General features: G+C 36.2%; 1 protein-coding gene across 11 annotated transcripts in view; it reads left to right on the top strand.

Moving 5' to 3' along the window:
- Positions 1–15,176, top strand: part of HIVEP2 (HIVEP zinc finger 2) — a 195,617-nt gene that overhangs the window by 150,454 nt on the left and 29,987 nt on the right. For all 11 annotated transcript variants that reach the window (XM_063707898.1, XM_019029863.3, XM_063707900.1 and 8 more), the window contains one exon: positions 13,006–13,100. The gene's annotated coding sequence lies outside the window, so the exon portion shown is untranslated. The remainder of the gene's footprint in view (positions 1–13,005; positions 13,101–15,176) is intronic.

Here is a 15,176-nt window from a genome sequence, read left to right as displayed (position 1 = left end):
CTGGATTGCTTAATGTGTACTGTAGTTTGAGGTCTACAGCTGCAGTTGCCACCATTTCAGACAGATAATTCATCCAGTAAACAGATGATGAAAACTTAATGGGATCAATAAATACAGTACAGTACAGTAAATTTATTTTCACTTCCTTATGATTTTCTTAATAACATTTTTTCTAGCTTATTATTGTAGGAATACAGTATATAATACAGACAACATACAAAATATGTGTTCATCCACTGCTTAGATTATCGGTAAGGCTTCTGTTCAACAGTAGTCTATTAGTAGTTAAGTTTTGGGGGAGTCAAAAATCATATGCAGATTTTCAACTGCTCGGTCCAGGGTAGGGGTAAGATCAACATCCTAACCCCTGCGGCATTCAAGAGTCAACTTTAGTCACTGTATAAAAGCTTTCTGACTGTTTACTATGCTGATAGGACGTACTCAGAGCCCTCAGTGAAGCAGGAGGTTTTAGTTAGGGCCTAGACATTAACATTTCTTCAGCTTGGGTTTCCTTATTCAGCAATAAAACTGCTTTGTTCATTAGTATCAACGACAGCAGCAATCATATCTACTACTTGGCAATTTAAAATTGACAGGTCACTTTCATGTGTCCTCTCCACGTGGGCTCGCCCATAGAGTGGTGGAGAAATGGGCCAGCACCTTTATTACCCCCATCTTATGTATGAGGAAACTCAAGCTCCAAAAGGGATTCACCCACGGTTCGTCCATGGCAGATGGGATCTTAAACCTATGTCCATGTACTGCCAATGGAAACAGCCTTGCACTGAGAAGCAGGAGGCCAAGGAGTGACCCACTGCTGTGTGATCTTTGAGGAATTTCTTTGACAATTGCTTAACCTTACTGAGCATCCGTTTTCTCATGCTATTCTTCCATTACAAGGCTATTGTGAGACTGAAATAAGTTTTGAAAAATAATATACATAGACAAGACATTACTAAAACATTTTCTTCTCTATATTGTATTGCTAGTTACCTGTTGAAAGACTCACTATAATATATAAATATTTATTCAAATAATTTACATCTATGTTAAAATCAGAGAGCAGAAGCTGCAATAAAATTAGTTCTGGCACCTTATCTAAGGCCCTCAGTGAAACCAGAGCAAGTCTGATAGAAATTGGACAAAATGATTAAAATACTTTATGTTGCAATTTTCTTTGTTTTTATTTGATTATTTGTTTTTGCTTATTTTTCTCTACTTTTGTTTGTTTTGATGAAAATCTGTGCTAATGAAGAATTCTTGATTAGGTGAGTTGTTTTTTTCTTAAGCAAATTTTTTCCCTTCAGTGATATGTGAGAAAGAATGAAAGTGAGATTCCAAATAACATCAATAAATGAGAAGTCACTGAATATTGTATGAATTCAGACCATTCACAGGCCTGCAGATTTTGGCAAACTGCTTTCAAAACTAAAAACAATTTTTTAATTTATTATAATTTTTCAGGGGAAATAACTTCTGGTTGCCTTGTTTAAATTGCATTCTTCAAATTATTTATATGTGTGAGGAATATAGAAATTAAGCCAATATGCTTATATTAGATATTGCTCAATGCTGACTGAAACCCAAATTAAGAGTTCCAAACGCACACTCTTTAGTGTTTACATTTATTTGAGGAGAAAAATCCAATTAGATCAAATATAATTGGTTAATCAAAATGACACTGAAAATGATTTTCAGGCTCTTTAATTCATTGTTTAAAATTGGAGTAACACTTAGGATAGTTGAAGCTTTACCTTAAAAGTAGAGGTCAATTTGAGACTCGTAATGCTTTCTGATCAAATGGCTTCAAAATGTATTAAAGTACATGTTTCTAAACCTGATTTTATAACCCCATGGGTGTTCAACAGAGACAAAACCTTCATCCACCTGCTTCAGTACACTGCACAGGATTTGTGTGTAGGATCTGCTGGTGTAAGTTATCCATGTCCAAGAATATGTCAGATGCATTTGCCTTGTCTGCTGCTGAGCTTTGACAGTAGCTGGAAATTTGACCACGGCTCAAAGATAATATAATTTGACCATATTATTTCCATATTATTCTTAAGCAGTTCCTTAGAGAAGCAAAAATAATTAGTGCTCCTATCCAGTTAGGTTATATGTACCTTTTCTGTTATATTTATGAAAGCTCTTCTTCTCTTGGAATCAATACAGTTGAAGGCTAAGGAAGAGGCACATATTCAGAGAGCTTCTGTCATTTTTCACAGAGCTGGAGCTAATTAGTCTTCACAGTTGTGTTGCTCAAACTATTGAAATATACAAATAGATTCAACTTTGGAAACAGTTCCTAGCTACATTTATTGCCTTATTTAATAGTCCCCATTATTGAGATCTGTGTGTTTGTTTGTGTACATATTGTTAATTATCAGTATGAGACAATGGGAAAGAAAAGTAGAAATAGTACTTGAAGCTAGAAATGATGTTAGTGACCAAAACACATGCCTAGAAGGTCTAGATCCTTCCTATAAGATGGCCACAGATTTAGATCTTAGCTTTCTATCAGTCAGCCCAAAGAGGGAATAGAATAGGCTTAAAATGTAGTGTCTATAAAGCTAATTTTAAATAAAAATAAAATTCTTCCTGATTTTGAGTCCAGCTAAATTTCTCCCATATCACTTCATTTTAAGTAGACAATTAGAAATTATAAACCATGAGGGCTAGTCACAGTGGCTCACACCTGTAATCCCAACACTTTGGGAGACCAAGGCAGGCAGATCGCTTAAGCCCGGGAGTTTGAGACCAGCTTGGGCAACATGGCAAAACCCTGTCGCTACAAAAAATACAAAAATTTGCCAGATGTGGTGGTGGGCACCTATAGTCCCAGCTACTTGAAAGGCTGAGGCAGAAGGCACAGGGAGGCACTTTAGCCTGGGCGTGACAGAGCTGGACCCTGTCTGAAAGAAAGAAGGAAAGAAAGACAGAGAGAGAGAGAGGGAGAGAGAGAGAGAGAGAAAGAAAGAAAGAAAGAGAAGGAAGGATGGGAGGTGGGGGGGGAGGTAGAAAGAAAGAAATTAATAAATTATAAAACATGGAGTTCCTTTTTAATTGCTAAATATACTAGAATTGACACCTTACTCTGCCCATAGTATCAAGCAATACATATTTTGGTAATCATGGTATCGGAAAAGAAATGTGGCATAGAATATCGTCATCAATTTCCTTTGTTAAATTATTGGTTAATTCACTGAAAAGAATCACCTCAGTCACTAATGATGCTAAAAAGTAAATATTCAAGTCATCAGTAAATATTCCCTAAATGCCTATACAATGAAGCACAGCATGAGTATCACAATTTTCTACTCTAGGTAGTTATGTAGAATTATGAGAGATATATACAGTTTTTAAAAAATATAACAGTCTTAAATCTACTGTTCATACGTAATAGCTTATAGTTAATCATCTTAAGAGTTTTATTTTAGAATAAAAGATAAACTTTTGGATATATTATTAAATTATTTGGGTATGGTTATTGACTCAGAAAAAAGTTTGGAAAATACTCTTTTTAAATGGCCTAATAAGAAGTAGTGTTTTTCCTAAGACTGCTGCAAGTACTAATACTTAAGGCAAATTGACTGTTCCCCACTCGTCAAGCCCCTCTAGCACAGCTAGTTCCCTGCTGCCATCAGCAGACCTCGCCTTCTACTTTTCTGAGATATTAAGAAGGGACTCCTCAGTTTCTTTTCTATCTGAAAAGTTATCTTGCTTCATTATATCTTCCTTCCCTCCATTCTAAAACAGAAAAATTTTCATGCTTTCTTCTGACAGATTCCTTATTTATGCTTTTGAGTTCCTTTTTGGTTCCCACTTTCTTTTATTCATTCTTTAATGAAATATTCATTTATTTATTTATTAGTTTTATTTTATTTTATTTTAAATTCTGGGATACATGTGCAGAATGTTCAGGTTTGTTACATAGGTATGCATGTGCCATGGTTGTTTGCTGCACCTATCGACCTGCCATCTGGGTTTTAAGCCCCGCATGCTTAGGTATTTGTCCTAATGCTCTCCCTCCCCTTGTCCTCCACCACCCAACAGACCCCGGTGTGTGATGTTTCCCTTCCTGTGTCCGTGTGTTCTCATTGTTCAGCTCCCACTTATGAGTGAGAACATGCCGTGTTTTTCTGTTCCCCTGTTAGTTTGCTGAGAATGATGGCTTCCAGCTTCATCCATGTCCCTGCAAAGGACATGAACTCATTCTTTTTTATGGCTGCATAGTATCCCACTTTTTAAAGAGTTTATTCCATTATCTTATTACTTGTATCTTTTCCTCCTTTGCTCCAAGTCTCCTTGCCTTAAAACAAACTTCTTCTTAATCTTTATTCTTTTTCAGGCTATACATTTGCAGAGTTTGCTCGAAAGGGATGGAAAGAGATGGGATATAATAGCTTTCTAAAGTGTCTCTGTGACTGTGGCAGTTGTCTTCTCAGAACCACTGATGTCTCTCTGTGTCTGCCAACTAAAGTTCTTTACCTTCTGCCACCACCATCACCTCAGTGTGCCTAATGTTCTAGGCAGACAGACTGTTTCTCCAACACCCCTTCTCTTGTCTATGTCATGATAATAACCTCACATTAAATGCATCTCTGCCTGCAAATCTGAGCCTTCTTTTAAAATCTAAGATAGTGTTCCTTAAATGCAGCATTTCTAAGTAATCTCCTGTCTTCGTATACTCACAACACCGTTTCATGCCTCTATTGCTTTTATAGCTCATTGTTCATATGTTTTCCTTACTCATTAGACAGTAAGCTCTTTGAAAGCAGAATGTTGTCTCATTTATCTTGATCCTACACATGCACACTATTTTTAATTCTTACTTGATGTCATTGAAATTGATTTAAATTTGTATGTATTTGGGGATTTTTTGGTAAATGAGGCAGTAATATCTGGATTCAAACTCAAAGAAATATGAAGTTTGCATTTTAGTAATGTTTTATATCATCACATTAGTATATATGAGCTTTGGAAAAAATGTAATTTGACTGAGTGAATGAGCCTGCAGATGGAATTCTGGAATTGCCTGACAGAATTTGCCCAATAGGATCTTATAAATGCCTGCTTGAAACTTGAATTTTTTTAGCCTTAAACTTTGTAGGCAATGATATATTCTGAGATGAGACCAAAAGTATGAATGCCATTCACAGTTTGTCAAAATGTCAAGGAGTTACCTGAATAACCATGTAGCACAGGTTAATAATAAATCTTTATCTAGTTAATTCATTTGTGCAAATCATGGCTTCCACTTGAGCCCCTTCCCTCTGTCTAGTCTTTCCTGGTTGTTCAAGCCATTTTTGATCGTATGGTTCCTAATCTCTGAGAACAACGGATGTTCAGGTTATTTGCTGTGTGCTAACCTCATGTCAATTTCTGAAGTCTTGAGAGATAGTATCCACTTACCCTATGTACCTTATAGAACCTGGGACAGTGTGAGTCCAGATTTGTTCTTTGGTTTCCTGAGGTTGTATATCTCTACACAGGCACACAGACCGATTTCCCCACTCTCTAGGAAAATTGTCACGAGAGGAAATAGAATTGATTCTTTCAGCAGCTCAGTTATTAGAAGTAGATAGGGTCTGTCTGATTAGGTTATATGATATGTCATAGGCTTTGCCTTGATTTCTTTTTGAGAGATTTTTATTGTGTGTAGACCTACTATAGAGAGACTGAAGACAATTTTATTTTTCATCACATCTGAGAATCGTTTGTAGCGTGAAATGTGGGATGCAATTCATATTTTCAGCTGTGCTTTCATTGCTTTGGGTATTATTTCCACTGATGCAGGAGGATCTTCCCTCAAAGATGGATTTTCTTCAGGCAAGGTCAGCCTGTTATATGAATACTTACGACTACAATGCATATTTTATGATTTGATTTCTCTGTTCTCTTTGTTTACTTAATCCAAAGTTAACGGCGGCCTTTCTTTATGCTAGTCTTGGCATACCCAGGAGTAAAAAGAAAATTGGAGAATCATGACCTTATTTATGTATATCTGCAGCAACCGTATAGTAAACATAAGCATTGTAAAAGATAAAACTTGAGAAAACAGTACATTGGAGTTATGACTTTGTTGTGTCATATATACTTCTCACTAGAGTATGGTAGTCAAATACACCTTTTTTGCTTTTATCCCTGTCTCTCCAAATATTTAGTTAAAGAGTAAATGTTTAAGCTGGCTTGGCTAGAAGTAGTTATTTACCTACCATATTAAGGGATAAGATAGAGGAAATGGAAGGGAAGGAAAAAAATAAAAATGGGAAAATGTATCACAAAAGAGAAAAAAAAAAGATTTTTAATTATACAAAACATCTACTTGGCTCTGCCCTTTTGCAAAACCAATACAGCAGAAGAAGTAGTGCCTGTGGAGTTGGTGTTACCATGTCTTCACAGGTCTCCTAGGTGAAATTTTGGTATTATGAACAAGGGGCTTACCTCCACTGACTTTCAGTGAAAGAGCTATCTTTGCTTTTAGGAAGATGGTCTCATAACTCTACTTAAAATATTTACTGAAAAATTTTCATTATAAGAGCATAAAAATCTTAGAAAATAGCTTATACTGAAAATTGGTTGTAAATTAAGTAATTATTTTTGCTTTGGATACTAAATAATGCACTGCTTGTAGAAATTGATTATCTTCTAATTTTTCTATCATTGACTCATTTTGGAAAAATTAAAATTTTTGTTGAATTTATTTTTATTTAGTATAAAAATTGATAAACATTTCAGTGGAGCATTGATCCTTAACTACTGTTATTTTCTGTTTCTTTGATTATGGATTATAAATATCTTTGCTCATTTGAATTTCAAAATTATTAATTCTTCATTTTTTACTTCTTTACTCATTCAATCAATTTCTGCATAGGGTTAGATAAATAAACTTTGAATAAGAGGAAGTAGTGTGGATAATGGAAAATAATTGACTTGACAGTTTAAAGACCTAAGCTGTAGACCAGAACTATCATAATGAGCTGTGGGTCCCTAAGCAAGTCTTTTGACTTCTCTGGTTCTCACCTTTTTCATTTGTTAGTTGCCTGATAGATTAAATTCAATGGTTTCTAAATTATTCCACAGCCCTAAACACTGCCTATATGATTTAGAATAAGCTAAACATTTAAATAGTAATAGAAGTTTGTAGTCATATATTTGCTCCTAAAATCAAGTTAGTCAGATATATGACTTACGTGATGTCAAATTGGGTCAAGAAAACAAACCTAGGTTATAGCTCTTATCTTAGAAAACAGGACGTGTGTTTTAAGGACACATGTTGGGAGAAGTTTGCATGGCCAATACCAGATGAGCACAGCCAAGATGCAGAATGACTGGAGAACACTATATGATCCGGAATCATCAAAGGAAGATTAAATTATGGTTAGTAGACTGTAATTAACTCAAGGCAAAAGCTAGTGTACTTTTGAAAATAAATTACCACCAGATGTTTAACAAAAAATGATTTTCTCTGTGGTCTTTACCTAACCATAAGGTTGTATTAACTAGAACACCTTATTCCCCAAGCATCCTCATGAACCAACATTCCATCACAAAAAATAAAGTATATATAACCATAGAGAAACCGGAATGGTAGAGTCTTGTATTTTTATTTCATCTGGCAAATGTATTTGTCTCTAAATCTAACATTGATAACTGTGCATTTCTGTATATTAGCATATATAGTTTTATTTAAATATTAAGTTCAATGTCGTTACATCTAGAAAGCCTTTTCTAACTTTCCAGAAAGGAGTGACCATTCCCTCTTGTAATCTCCTTCGTAATCTGTTTATATTTATGTCACTTGTTGAACTAATTCACAAATATCTCCCCGCTGAAGCTCTGAGCTCTTCGTTTGTTTGTTTGTTTTGTTTTGTTTGTTTGTTTGTTGTTGTTGTTGTTGTTGTTGTTTGAGATGGAGTCTTGCTGTGTTACCCAGACTGGAGTGCAGTGGTGTGATCTTGGCTCATTGCAACCTCTGCCTCCCGGATTCAAGAGATTTTCCTGCCTCAGCCTCCTGAGTAGTTGGGATTACAGGTTCCAGCCACCACACCCGGCTAATTTTTGTATTTTTAGTAGAAACAGGGTTTCACCATGTTGGCCAGTCTGGTCTTGAAGTCCTGACCTCAAGTGATCTGCCCGCCTGGGCCTCCCAAAGTGCTGGAGTGCTGGGATTACAGGTGTGAGCCACCATACCCAGCCAGCTCTGTGCTCCTAAATGCAATGCTTGTCTTTTCTTTTTCTGTATTGTGTAAGTACAGCCCATTTCTGGCACATCGTAGGCATTCAGTAAATGTCTTTTTTTTTGGGGGGGGGGATTTTTTTTATTATACTTTAAGTTTTAGGGTACATGTGCACAATGTGCAGGTTTGTTACATATGTATACATGTGCCATGTTGGTGTGCTGCACCCATTAACTCGTCATTTAACATTAGGTATAAGTAAATGTCTTAAAGTATCATAGAATAATCAGAAATCCTATTTAAAGAGGCCTAAGTTACAATCTCTAATGCACATGTGTCTGCTTTTTTGGTTTGTTTTCACTAGTTTTAATTTACACAATGCTTTGTTTCCTATCTTTTCTGTGCTCCTGCACTACCTGCTGAGAATCAGCAATAGACCATATGTAGCTTTGGTATCATTTTTATGGGCAGTTTCTGGCTAATTTGGACTCAGTTTGCCCCAGCCTCCTATTATGAAAACTGTGGAAATCCTTCCTTCCACGCACCTTCTTGACTTTTCAAAACCTTCTACATTGTTGTCCCAGTAATGAATTGCCCCATGTTCCAAAACTACTATGTTTCTCTTTTCCTAGTCATGTCCCTTTAATATGTTTTCTTTTTTACATTTCAACCCCAACCTCATCCATTACCTTTATATCAAAAATATTTCTGAAGATCTAAGCTTATAGTCATCATCCTGTCAATGTGTGTGTGTGTGTGTGTGTATGTGTGTTGTCTATCCTGTACCTGCCTTCTCTAGTCCTTCCCAGCCTCTTCTTCCTTTGCCACTTTGCGCACTCCAAAGTGGAACAATGGGCCCATTTAGAGTCTTTTTTTTTTTGTAGAGAGGAAAAGATGCCTCTACAAAAAGCTTGTGAAATTGATGGAGTATATCTTGAACATTGATATCTCTTTCAGTGCTCTTCTCCCATCTTTAGTCACTACTTTTGAATCTTTTCTATTCCCTACTATAAGAGTAAAGTGTCTCTTCTCTAGTGAAGAGTAGTGTTCATTCTTTTAAACATGTAATACTTAAACACTCTTTTTACTGAGAAATAAAGCTATCATATCTTGTTTCCAGTTTCTATTTGCCATTTTTCCATTGAGTTTATAAGAATTATTTTCATTGATGTTGTTTTTATTTTTATTTTTATTTTTTGAGACAGGGTCTCACTCTATCCCCCAGACTGGTGCAATTAGAGCTCACTGCAGCACCAAACTCCTGGGTTCAAATGATCTTCTCACCTCAGCCTCCCAAGCAGCTGGGACTACAGATGTGCACCACCACACCTGCCTAAATTTTTTTTATAGAGATAGGGTCTTACTTTGTTGCCCAGACTGGTCTCAACCTCCTGGTCTTAAGCAATCCTCCCAAAGTGCTGGGATTACAGGTGTGAGCCACTACATCCAGCCAATAATTATTGTTTTTAATTATGGCAATGCTCATCTAAAGTGTAACTGGTTTACCTTATCAGCTCTTCTCCTAAAATTGTGATATAGTGTGTATTTATTTAACCTCAGAAAAAACAAGGGTGATGGGAGGTACTTGAGAATTCTGCCAATGAAACCTTCACCTCTTGCTAGATTCATGTAAGAGTCATATTAAAGCATTAGCTATAACTTGTTTTGAAACAATTTGGAAAAGTAGAGAATGGAAAAAGACAACCCCACTAACAATGGATATTTTTAAAATGTCTATCTATCTGTCATCTATGAATCAGTAGCTTGACTCTTGCTTAGCTTAATAGTAATAACCTATAAGCATCCAACAACAAGTAACTAATGCCAAGGATTTTTTTCTTCTAAGAATGGGAAGGCTGAGAAACCACTGGGATAGAAACAGTAATACGCAAATCTTCCAAGTGTTTATTACAAATAGGAGATGGAGGATTGGAAAATATTTTCAAGGGTCTCTTCCATTGACCTGCAGGTTGACAGACAAACCGTCTTGTATGTGGTAAAGTGAAATATAATTTTTACCTCATGTTTAGGAAGGAATTTTAAATGACCTTTGGATATTTATCAAGATTCATTAGCACTATTTCTGAAAATTTGTTTGTTTTATTAAATATTAAGGTTTCATTGCCTGTTAAGTTCTTATGAAGCTAATAACCTAAAAGCGAAGTTAAAGAAATAATCATCTTTCCTCCTTTAGTCCATTTCTTTAATAGCATACTATGTAAACTGTTGATTTCTTGAGAATAAGAGCATGAGTTGTCATAGTACATTCTCAAGAGCTGTTTGATGAAGGGATTTTCTTTTATTTTGATGGAGAAATAAAGACACAAAAACTCACTTAAAATTAATGCAAAAAATAAATTTCTGAGATGGCATCTCCATATCTCCATTTCAATAAGAACAATAACCAAGTCCCATGTAGAGGCCATTACTGATTTCAATTTATAACAAAATGATTTGTGCAAAAACGCTGAAATTGATATCATATCTTTCATGCTAATATTATTTGCATCTTTGCTTTAAAATCACGCTAATCTGGAACTTTCTTTAAGGTAAAGATAAGTATAACATGATTACCATTGCTTTTCTCTTCTTCAAGAGAAACCCAGACATTTAAAAGGTCATGAGTGATGCAACAGAACCAATTTTTGAATCCTCTTACCGGGTAAAAAGGGGACTCTTCTGTAATCTACAATTTCAAATACATGTGCATGTCATGAAAGGAGTGTTTACCATTTCCAGTAGCCATCATCTTAGAAAGTAAGACTGGAAAAACGGAGTCAGAACTGGGAATGCTGTCCCATCAGAGCTTGTTGGGGGGCACTCACGTGCTCTGTTTTGCCTGTGGAGACTGCTGGTAGGAGTGATGATTTCTGGAAGGGAAGGGAGGTTGGTGCTGGCTTACTGAAAATTAAGCTCTTCTTTTACCTTCTTGCCTCTTAATTTGGTGACTGTGAGATTACCAGTCACAGGTAGTCACTGACTACTGCAAGTTAAGGTTCCGTATAAATATCTGCATCTTTAGAACCTTGGCCCATTTATGTCTTGGATGCATTTTGCTTGGAGTACAAAATAACTCAGTGATTTCTTCTTCTTCTTCTTTTTTTTTTTAGGAATGCCATGCTTTACTTTAGCCTAGATTATAGTTTTTGTGGGTTTTTTTGAAGTGCTTTTATTTGATTTTTTAAAACAGATGTGATATTTAGTGTGTTAAAAATATAGATATAGTTGGCCGGGCACGGTGGCTCACACCTGTAATCCCAGCACTTTGGGAGGCCGAGGCGGGTGGATCACGAGGTCAGGAGATCGAGACCATCCTGGCTAACATGATGAAACCCCCAACTCTACTAAAAATGCAAAAAAATTAGCTGGGCATGGTGGTGGGTGCCTGTAGTCCCAGCTACCTGGGAGGCTGAGGCAGGAGAATGGCGTGAACCCGGGAGGCAGAGCTTGCAATGAGCCGAGATCGCGCCACTGCACTCCAGCCTGGGCGACTGAGCAAGACTCTGTCTCAAAAAAAAATAGATAGATAGATAGATAGATAGATAGATAGATAGATAGATAGATAGTTAATTATCTTATAGAAAATGTATATTTTTTAGGATATCATCTCTATTCCTTCTATGTTAATGAATCATGCTCTTTAGCATTGATGAAAGTTTCAATTTTGAGAATAGTAGACCTTGTCAGGTGTCACTTTGAGTGCCAGCAAACGGTTGATTTGAGGCAAGAAGAATAAAGTTTAAAAAAGAAAATAAATCTAGCATTTGCTTAATAATTTGCCCTTTGCAGCACCAGAATCTTATGTGACCACCCACATTCATCTGGTTACTGACGTGGTTCTTGCTTCAATTGCAGAAGCTATTTTTGCACCTTTTGTGTCTTTTGAGGAACCGAGTGGGCCTACTTGCTTATAATGATTCATGTCTCAAGTGCACAGGGTGTCCTGAAGTGCTACTGCAGTGATGTGCAGAAAGGAGGGGGAAACTGAAGCAAACTACTTCCTTTAAGCACTTTGAATGTTCACATGAAGTGGTACTGCAGGAAAGCACACTTTAACTGTTATGTTTTAATGCTTTAGTTATTCTTATGGGAGTTTTGTAATAACTTGTCAGGACAAAAGGGCGATTTAAAAAAAAAAATAACAAATATACGATTATGGGTATTATAATATAATTTTTAAGTAGGTCTTTTATACTGGGAGATAAACTCTGTTAAGATTGTTGATTAATCTATTCAGATTAGGTAGTTTGATCTTCCATGCATTTCTTTGGATCATACTTGAATAAATATTAATTCTATATATGAACAGTTCCTTTTTTCATTACTTACTAGACTTTTAAAGTCTGAATTTTGCTTTGGTTGGGTTTGGATTCCTATTTCAGAATTTAATTTTAGCACAAAGTATAACATTGCTGAAATAAACTATAGAAACAAATTTACAACAAGGTTATCTGAGACTTCGTCCTGCGAGGTTTAGTTGCTGATACACCCAAAGAAGTTCTGTGGAAATCTCAGCTTTGTGGCAGAACCGTATCATGGACTACAATGACACAATTTCTAGTTCTGATACTTGAAGTTTTAACTCTAGCATTTCACTGTTACAGGGAATTCCCTTTAAATACAAGTATTTATTCAAAAGATTTAAACTATGTTAAAAGAAAGGAAATTCTTTCCTGGGGGCAAAAAAAAAAAGCTTCTTGAGAGATCCAGTTCCAAATTTTCTTTGCTAAAGGAAGGCAGGTTCTGTGAGTGAAGAAGAATGAGCGTGCTTATTAAATTCATTACAGATGTCATCATCTTTTAAATCTTCTTATTCATCTTTTAGATTCCCAGAAGTTGTGCATGAGTTCCTGTGAGGAGAGTTGGCATCTTGGAAATCAAAGACGGTTGTGATGCAGTTTTTTGATATGAGGATAACAGGTTAAATAACTAAAATTTATTTATTCTTACTCTCTTGTTACATTAAACTTGAAAAGCTGTTTTGGCCTACTATGGACCATATATAAACTGGAGGGAGGAAACAATATATTTTCCATCTAGAGAGAAAAGTGTTGTTTTGTTGTATTTTGTTTTTCATAGTAGACTAGTCTTTTTTTTTTTTTTGAGACGGAGTCTTGCTCTGTCGCTAGGCTGGAGTGCAGTGGCACAATCTTGGCTCACTGCAACCTCTGCCTCCCGAGTTCAAGTGATTCTTCTGCCTCAGCCTCCCAAGTAGCTGGGACTACAGGCACCTGCCACCATGCCCGGCTAATTTTTGTATTTTTAGTAGAGACAGGGTTTCACCATGTTGGCCAGGATGGTCTCGATCTCTTGACCTCAGCCTCCCAAAGTACTGGGATTACAGGCATGAGCCACTGCACCCAGCCCACCAGTCTTAATTATAATTAATTATCATTGTTATAATTAAAATAGCATTATTCGACAGAATTTATTTCTGACAAAGTTTATTTTCATGTTAGACTCTACTTAGTGAATCCTAATAACTTTTGCTATATAATGAGAAAACATCTCAGTAGAAAAGTGAAATCACAATTTAAAACATTATTTTAAAAGGTATGACAAAATATTAAAAGCAGCATGCTGTAGCCAAAATAAGTCATAAATATCTTGACTAAATAGGCAAACTCTACAAATATATGCAATGATGCCTGCACTGCAGCCCATGTGAAAAAATATGATTGTTTCTCATTAGGCTTTGAATATCAAATTAGATTTTAATTACATCAAATTAGAGGATGATCATCACAGTATTTTTACTTTTTTCCAAAAGTTTTCTGAATTGCTTGGCAGGATTGTATATAATAGAGTTTTCTCCATATAGACAACTTGCTCATTTTGGAGAGAACTGAGGTTGTTATGGGAATTTTTACTAAAAGAAGCCTTTATAATGAATTTGGCTCTCAGGAAGCCACCTTTTTAAAAATCATCCTGTGGAAATAAGTCTTTATTCAGCTGGACTCTGGCACTCATCATGCCTTCTTTCTTGGTAGTTCCTTTTTCCCCTCATCCCATACTCTCTGAGCATATATGCTCTGAGTGGTGGTTGGGCAATGAGTGTCTAAGTGACTCGTGGGATCAGTGTTACAACTACGATGCCCTGAGATGTTCATGTATTTTTTAAAGATTTTACAATTGATCTGTGGCATTTTAATAACAAATACAATGATGTCCCTTCTAAAATGTTATTCACTAATTATTACCATAAGACACGTATTTTGTTTACAAGTGTCATACCACAAATCCTCAACAAAAGACGAAATGTTTAGAAGTGTCATACCACCAAATCCTCAAGAAAAGACCAAGTGACCATTTACATTTTTAAAAATGTTTTATTATTAAAATGTTGGAAGTGGAGAAGCCGTGTTTGCTGCCCGTCATTTTATACCGTCATTATTTAGGATGTCATTATTTAATGCTCACTTGACTTTTGCCACCACTCAAGTAATGATTAATTTCCTGAGGTAAAGTTTTTTTCTGAGATAATGTTTTCCTAAGCAAAAGATCCCAGATTGACAACCCTGGGTACTGTAGGTCTTTATTCCTCTGCAGAGTAAGCCTGTCTTCCTGCCAATCCCACCCAGCCGTTATCCTGAAGAGACCTCTGAGGAGGTCCATCTAGGAGGCTGTTTATGTGTCTTTCCTTTGGGACCCTGTCTGGGGAAATTATTTAACTGGGTGCCAAACTTATTTGAGTGGGACTCTGAAGAGTGGCCAAAGGAGAGGGCACACTTCTAGAAGAATGCCTGCTCTTCCCTGTAATATCATTTTCTTTCGCTTCAGTTCCTTTAGTTCCATTACCACTGAAATAGCCATGCAGAGGTAATCTCTTTCCCTCTGAAAAGTGTGATGAGCCTGCCAGACAATGTCTGTCTTTACTGACTAGAGGACTCCTGTGGGCTGTAGCAGCATCCACAGGAAACCCAAAGTCATATCCCCTGAGTTTTATTCTCCAGTAAATTATCTTACTCCTTTCATAGCACTTAAAACCCACTAGAG

The sequence above is a fragment of the Gorilla gorilla genome, chromosome 5 (assembly GCF_029281585.2).
Source record: "Gorilla gorilla gorilla isolate KB3781 chromosome 5, NHGRI_mGorGor1-v2.1_pri, whole genome shotgun sequence".
Lineage (NCBI taxonomy): Eukaryota > Metazoa > Chordata > Mammalia > Primates > Hominidae > Gorilla > Gorilla gorilla.
The sequence above is the reverse complement of the archived record's forward strand: the minus strand, read 5'-3'. Positions and strand labels throughout refer to the sequence as shown.